Below are 7,500 nucleotides of genomic sequence, written 5' to 3' on the forward strand. Positions count from 1 at the left end.
AGCATTAGAAAAGATACTAATAACATCGTTTCCTTCCCTCTCAGGTGTTTATCGTGGGCAACCTCTGTCACCGCCGCCACTCACACCACACAGGTGAGCCCTAAGTCACCTTCACCTTGCAGCTATACAAGAAACATGAAGCAAGGGAGGCTGGTACACTCTGGAACTCCCTACTTGCTTCCCTGTTTTCACCTTCCTATGACCTGAATTCTTTGAAGAGGCAGGTTTCAAAACATTTATCCCATTCAGTCCATCTCTCTAATGCAAGAGTTAACTAGTATTCTCAATCCTTTATCCCTTTCCCTGGTACACTCTGGAACTCCCTGCCTGCTTCTCTATTTCCACCTTCCTGTGACCTGAACTCATTGAAATGGGAGGTATGCCTCTTAAGGACCTGCTCGGAACTGGCATCTGAGTAGGTCTCTTTGATAGTTTTCGTTGCCCTTGGCCAGATTTCCTCTCTTACGTTAAAATAAAGAAAAGTATTGTTCAGTGTGTCTTCCGCTCTGCCGTAAACTCACGAAAAGAAAAGAGAAAGAAGTGAAAAAACAATAAACTTCGTGTGATGTTACTGTAAAGGACAGCCATTCGCTTCACTGTATGCATGTCACGTCCGTCGAAATAAATGTAATAATTTAAACTTCGACTCAACGTAGTGTAAAAAAAAAAACGCAATCTGGTTTATTGTACATTGCCACTGACCACCAAAAAAATGAGTTGAGACTTAAACTTTTGAAATTAATATAGAAAACTGCAATTGGGTGTTGGTGGTGGTGAAAATATTGCATTGGTGAGGCGAGAGCGAATAGCATTGAAAGTGAAAGGATGTGATTTAAAATGGACGCAATTCGTAAAGCTTGCCATTGTAATAGAAGGAAGTTGTTGAAGAGATTGTGGATTTGAATAGGAAAGAAACTGAGATTGTAAAGCTTATAAACTCAAGGGAACAGTATTGAAATGAGAAGAAAGCTTATGAATTGAACGGAATACAGATTGAGAACATGAATAAAATAGAAACACACACACACACACACACACACACACACACACACACACACACACACACACACACACACACACACACACACACACACACACACATTTCCTAAACAGTCACTCGAAGATCTAAATAGAATCTTAGCGAGTGAATTAATGAAAGCATTCCTCCTCTCTCTCCTTCCCTTCTTCCTTCCTTCCTTTCTCTTTTATCTCTTCCTCCACCATCTCTCTCTCCTCTCTTTTCCTTCCTCCAATCCATCCTTCCACACGCTAAATCTTCCCTCCATCCCTCCATTTCTCTCCCTTCCCTCCATTCCCTGCCTGCCTTCGTATCTTTCTCTACACACAGGAGACAGACAGGTGTGAAATTGTCCCCTGCCACGTGTGTTTGTGTTGCGAGGCCCTGGCAGGTGTGGGAAGACACGTGTGTAATGGCCTCTTGGACAGGGGGAGGAGGGGGAATGGGGAGTCTTTAGGAGAGGGAGTTAAGTGGATCTAAGAAGCTGGGGGCTTGGGACTAGGGAGAGGGAGTTAAAGTGTGTCTCTCTCTCTCTCTCTCTCTCTCTCTCTCTCTCTCTCTCTCTCTCTCTCTCTCTCTCTCTCTCTCTCTCTCTCTCTCTCTCTCTCTCTCTCTCTCTCTCTCTGTGTGTGTGTGTGTGTGTGTGTGTGTTGATCCTGGAATTTTATACGAAGGAAGGGAAGAAGGAAGAAGTAAAAGAAGAAGAGGAGGAGAAGAAGAGCAAAAATAAAAAGTGATAAAGAGATTTTGATAAAGAAGAATAAAAGAAGTAAATTTTGTACTGTTATTCCTCTCTTTAAATGAAGTGAGGGGAGTTGAAATGCGCAGTTATGGGGTGATAGGAATGGGTGAGGGGCAGATATTGATGGGGAGATGAGGGGGATGGGAGGAGAATATATACAAGAAGGAAAAAAAAAGGATGGGGAGAAGAGAAAAATAAGTGAGACACACACACACACACACACACACACACACACACACACACACACACACACACACACACACACAGGCGATAAGATATGAAAAATTGTGATATATTAAAGAATAAAAAAAGGAAAAAAATGGCCATTGATGGAAGCTTAGAGGGATTAGATACAATATGGCCGCCTTTCTCTGATTGGGTGGAAGGGAGATGGGTTTTATTGTGTCAGGATGAAGGAAAGAGGAGGAAGGAGGAGGAGGAGGAGGAGGAGGAGGGAAATAAAAAGAAAAATGGAGGAAATTCATATCAAGAAATGTAATGTTTATCTATACCAGAGAGAGAGAGAGAGAGAGAGAGAGAGAGAGAGAGAAAGTAAGACGTGGTAAGGAGAGGAGAGAAAGTGAGGGTAGAGAAGATAGAGAAATATACGGCTTAGAGAGAGAGAGAGAGAGAGAGAGAGAGAGAGAATCTTTAGCTATCACTCATTATCATCATAAATTGTGTGTGCGTGTGCATTTGCGTGTATGTGAGCATTTGTGTGTGCGTGTCCATTTTCGTGTGTGTGTGTGTGTGTGTGTGTGTGTGTGTGTGTGTGTGTGTGATTCACTGTTTGATCCGCTACAGTCTCTGACGAGACAGCCAGACGTTACCCTACGGAACGAGCTCAGAGCTCATTATTTCCGATCCTGGGATAGGTCTGAGACCAGGCACACACCACACACCGGGACAACAAGGTCACAACTCCTCGATTTACATCCTGTACCTACTCACTGCTAGGTGAACACTGAACAGTGAACAGTGAACAGTGAACAGGGGCTACACGTGAAAGGAGACACACCCAAATATCTCCACCCGGCCGGGGAATCGAACCCCGGTCCTCTGGCTTGTGAAGCCAGCGCTCTAACCACTGTGTGTGTGTGTGTGTGTGTGTGTGTGTGTGTGTGTGTGTGTGTGTGTGTGTGTGTATTTGCATGCGTATGTGTGTGTGCGCGTGTGCATTTGCTTGTGCGTGTGCATTTGCGTGTGTGTGCGTGTGCATTTGTGTGCATGTACATTTGCGTGTGTGTGTATGTGTGTGTGTGTGTTTGCGTGTGCATTTGCCTGTGTATGTGTGAATGCGCGTGTGCTTGTGCATTTACATGTGTGTGTGTGTGTGTGTGTGTGTGTGTGTGTGTGTGTGTGTGTGTGTGTGTGTGTGTGTGTGTGCGTATGCATTTGTATGTGTGTGTGTGTGTGCATTTGCGTATGTATGTGCGTGTGTGTGCGTTTCCATCTGCGTGTGTGTTCATTTCCGTGTGTGTGCGTGTGCATTTGCGTGTGTGCGTGTGCATGTGCGTGTGTGTGCGTGTGCATTTGCGTGTGTGTGCGTGTGCATTTGTTTGTGTGCATGTGCGTGTGTGTGTGCGTGTGCATTTGCGTGTGTGTGCGTGTGCATTCGTGTGTGTGTGTGTGTGTGTGTGTGTGTGTGTGTGTGTGTGTGTGTTTGCGTGTGTGTTTGCCTGTGTATGTGTGAATGCGCGTGTGCTTGTGCATTTACATTTGTGTGTGTGTGTGTGTGTGTGCGTGCGTGTGCGTGTGCATTTGTATGTGTGTGTGTGTGTGTGTGTGTGTGTGTGTGTGTGTGCATTTGCGTATGTATGTGCGTGTGCATTCGCGTGTGTGTGCGTTTGCATCTGCGTGTGTGTGTGCATTTCCGTGTGTGCGTGTGCATTTGTGTGCGTGTGTGTGCGTGTACATTTGCATGTGTGTGCGTGTGCATGTGCGTGTGTGCGTGTGCATTTGCGTGTGTGTGCGTGTGCATTCGCATGTGTGTGTGCGTGTGCATTTGTGTGTGTGTATGTGTGTGTGTGTGTGTGTGTGTGTGTGTGTGCATTTGCGTGTGTGCGTGTGTATTTGCGTGTGTGTGTGCGTGTGCATTTGTTTGTGTGCATGTGCGTGTGCATTTGCGTGTGTGCGTGTGCATTTGTGTGCGTGTGTGTGCGTGTACATTTGCATGTGTGTGCGTGTGCATGTGCGTGTGTGCGTGTGCATTTGCGTGTGTGTGTGTGCATTGCATGTGTGTGTGCATTGTGTGTGTGTGTGTGTGTGTGTGTGTGTGCGTGTGTGTGTGCGTGTGCATTTGCGTGTGTGCGTGTGTATTTGCGTGTGTGTGTGCGTGTGCATTTGTTTGTGTGCATGTGCGTGTGCATTTGCGTGTGTGCGTGTGCATTTGCGTGCATGTGCGTGTGTGTGTGTGCGTGTGCATTCGCGTATGTGTGTGCATGTGCATCTGTGTGTGTGTGTGTGTGTGTGTGTGTGTACGCGCGCGTGTGCATTTCCATGTGCGTGTGCGCGGGCGTGACAAATCGGTCAGGGCGCCGCAGTGACTAAGATTGATCACATTCCAAGTTTCCTTCACTTTTCCCGCCAAACTCCAAAGTCTCTTTAAGTTCTGAGTTCAATCTTTTAAAGTTACTTAGATTAATTAGAATTCTCACTTATGCGTGGCTGACCTTTCCGAGAGAGAGAGAGAGAGAGAGAGAGAGAGAGAGAGAGAGAGAGAGAGAGAGAGGAGGAAGGAAAGAGAGGGTAGAGAAGAGAGAAAAATTAGGGTTTTAGAGAGAGAGAGAGAGAGAGGATCGAAAAGAGAGAGGAATGGGAGGTTTAGAGAAAGAGAGAGAGAGAGAGAGAGAGAGAGAGAGAGAGAGAGAGAGAGAGAGAGAGAGAGAGAGAGAGCTGATTAAGGGAGAAAATTAACCAAAAAAGTCAATTGTGTTTTGAAAAGTTGGATTTCGAGTGAGAGAGAGAGAGAGAGAGAGAGAGAGAGAGAGAGAGAGAGAGAGAGAGGAGAGAGGGTAGCTGGGAGAAAAATAACAGTTAATGGGAGGGAAGCGTTTAATGGGCAGTTTAATAGGTCCGAATGGGGAGATTGAGTTATATTAAGAGGAATGGCTGAAAATGGGGAATTGTGAAGTACTGGGGAGGAGAGGGGAGAGGTGGGGAGGAAGGCCTGAGAGATGGGGAGGAGAGAGAGAGAGAGAGAGAGAGAGAGAGAGAGAGAGAGAGAGAGAGAGAGAGAGGGGGTAGCTGGGAGAAAAATAACAGTTAATGGGAGGGAACCGTTTAATGGGCAGTTTAATAGGTCCGAATGGGGAGATTGAGTTATATTAAGAGGAATGGCTGAAAATGGGGAATTGTGAAGTACTGGGGAGGAGAGGGAGAGGTGGGAGGAAGGCCTGAGAGATGGGAGAGAGAGAGAGAGAGAGAGAGAGAGAGAGAGAGAGAGAGAGAGAGGTATTTTAATGGGAAGTAAGTAGAGAGAATGAGTGTTTGAGTAAGAAGGGAAATTTCTCTCTCTCTCTCTCTCTCTCTCTCTCTCTCTCTCTCTCTCTCTCTCTCTCTCTCTCTCTCTCTCTCTCTCTCTCAAAAGCCAGTCGTTCCATTTCACTTGGCATGACAATTTAGCTTTTTTTCTTCCTTCTTTCCTTCCTTCCTTTCTTCCTTCCTTCCTTCCTTCCTTCCTTCCTTCCTTCCTTCCTTCCTCTCTTCCTTCCTTCCTTTTTTATTTCTTCATTTCCTTACTCATCTTCCTTCCTATTATTTTATCTTTCCTTTCATTCCTTCCTTCTTTCCTTCCTTCATTTTATATTTTTCTTCCTTCCTTTTCTTCCTTCCTTCCTTCCTTCCTTCCTTCCTTCCTTTATTTTCTTTTTCTTGTTATTAATGCTGCAATCTCTCTCTCTCTCTCTCTCTCTCTCTCTCTCTCTCTCTCTCTCTCTCTCTCTCTCTCTCTCTCTCTCTCTCTCTCTCTCTCTCTCTCTCTCTCTCTCTCTCCATCATTCATTCTCACAATTAAGGATCAAAATTAGTTAGGAGGAGGAGGAGGAAGAGAAGGAGAAGGAGGAGGAGGAGGAGGAGGAGGAGGAGGAGGAGGAGGAGTAAGTGTTGGTGATGTTGATTCAAGGGAAGGAGAGAATTATGATGATGATGGATGAGAAAGAAGAGGAGAAGGAAGAAGGAGGAGGAGGAGGAGGAAGAAGAAGACGAAGAAGAGTAGGAAGAGGAGGAGGAAGAAGAAAATGAAGAAAAAGTAGATAAAGATAAATGTCCATCTTGGATTTAAATATTTCGTAGGAACTAGAGAGAGAGAGAGAGAGAGAGAGAGAGAGAGAGAGAGAGGATTAAGAAAGATGTATGGGTTAATGGCGTCACGTCTTTCTTTATCCATCTCTCTCTCTCTCTCTCTCTCTCTCTCTTTATATAGGTGAGGAGACATGTTCATATGTAATTAAAGAGAGAGAGAGAGAGAGAGAGAGAGAGAGAGAGAGAGAGAGAGAGAGAGATTAATTTATTTTATACTTTTTGTTATTATTATTATTATTATTATTATTATTATTATTATTATTATTATTATTATTATTATTATTATATAATTACTACTACTACTACTACTACTACTACTACTACTACTACTACTACTACTACAACCACTGCTGCTACTGTTTAACTGTTAGGTTTGAGAACAACGACTGCAAACAACAACAACATAAACTACTACTACTACTACTACTACTACTACTACTACTACTACTACTACAACGAAAACAACTGCTAATATTACTATAACGAAAAAACTAAAACAACAACAACAACAACAACAACAACAACAACAACATCCTCCAAAGTTTCGTATCGGCATATTAGCAAAGTTTGTTGTTATGGAGAGAAAAGCTTATTCCGTTGTTATTAATTTCATTGTTATTGTTATCGTCGTTTGTCTTCCCTCCATCTTCTTTATCCTTGTTTTATTTGTCTTCCCTCCTTCATCTTGTTATCGTTGTTTTTGTTCTCCCTCCTTTTATCTCCCTTTTTCTTATTCCTGTTCTCTTTATTGTCATTTTCTCAGTCTATCCTTACTTAATTTTGTTTTTTTAATCAGTTATGCGTTCAATATATATTCTCTCTCTCTCTCTCTCTCTCTCTCTCTCTCTCTCTCTCTCTCTCTCTCTCTCTCTCTCTCTCTCTCTGATCTTCCTGTGTTTGTTTACAGCTATTCAGGCTAACCTCTCTCTCTAATCATGTAATTGGCTTTCTCTCTCTCTCTCTCTCTCTCTCTCTCTCTCTCTCTCTCTCTCTCTCTCTCTCTCTCTCTCTCTCTCTCTCTCTCTCTCTCTCTCTCTCTCTCCCTCCCTCCCTCCCTCCCTCCCTCCTCTCCCTCCCTCCCTCCCTCCCTCCCTCTCCTCCCTCCCTCTCCTCTCTCTCTCTCTCTCTCTCTCTCTCTCTCTCTCTCTCTCTCTCTCTCTCTCTCTCTCTCTCTCTCTCTCTCTCTCTCTCCTCTGGTCCCCTCAGTTGGCAAACGTTTAATTTGAAGGTGGGGAAGTGGAAGGTCTCTCTCTCTCTCTCTCTCTCTCTCTCTCTCTCTCTCTCTCTCTCTCTCTCTCTCTCTCTCTCTCTCTCTCTCTCTCTCTCTCTCTCTCTCTCTCAAATCATGTGTGTTAATTAGTTTAATTTTCCAAATATGTGACGGTAATATTACGTTTTCTCCTTAAAATTAATAGCATTAGAGAGAGAGAGAGAGAGA

At 44.2% G+C, this 7,500-nt stretch overlaps 1 protein-coding gene across 1 annotated transcript in view; it reads left to right on the forward strand.

The window, feature by feature from the left end:
• Window positions 1–7,500, forward strand: part of LOC123520820 — a 224,076-nt gene that overhangs the window by 169,367 nt on the left and 47,209 nt on the right. The window contains exon 2 of the mRNA XM_045283446.1: window positions 45–93. The gene's annotated coding sequence lies outside the window, so the exon portion shown is untranslated. The remainder of the gene's footprint in view (window positions 1–44; window positions 94–7,500) is intronic.

This window comes from Portunus trituberculatus, chromosome 7, assembly GCF_017591435.1.
Source record: "Portunus trituberculatus isolate SZX2019 chromosome 7, ASM1759143v1, whole genome shotgun sequence".
Classification (NCBI taxonomy): Eukaryota; Metazoa; Arthropoda; class Malacostraca; order Decapoda; family Portunidae; genus Portunus; species Portunus trituberculatus.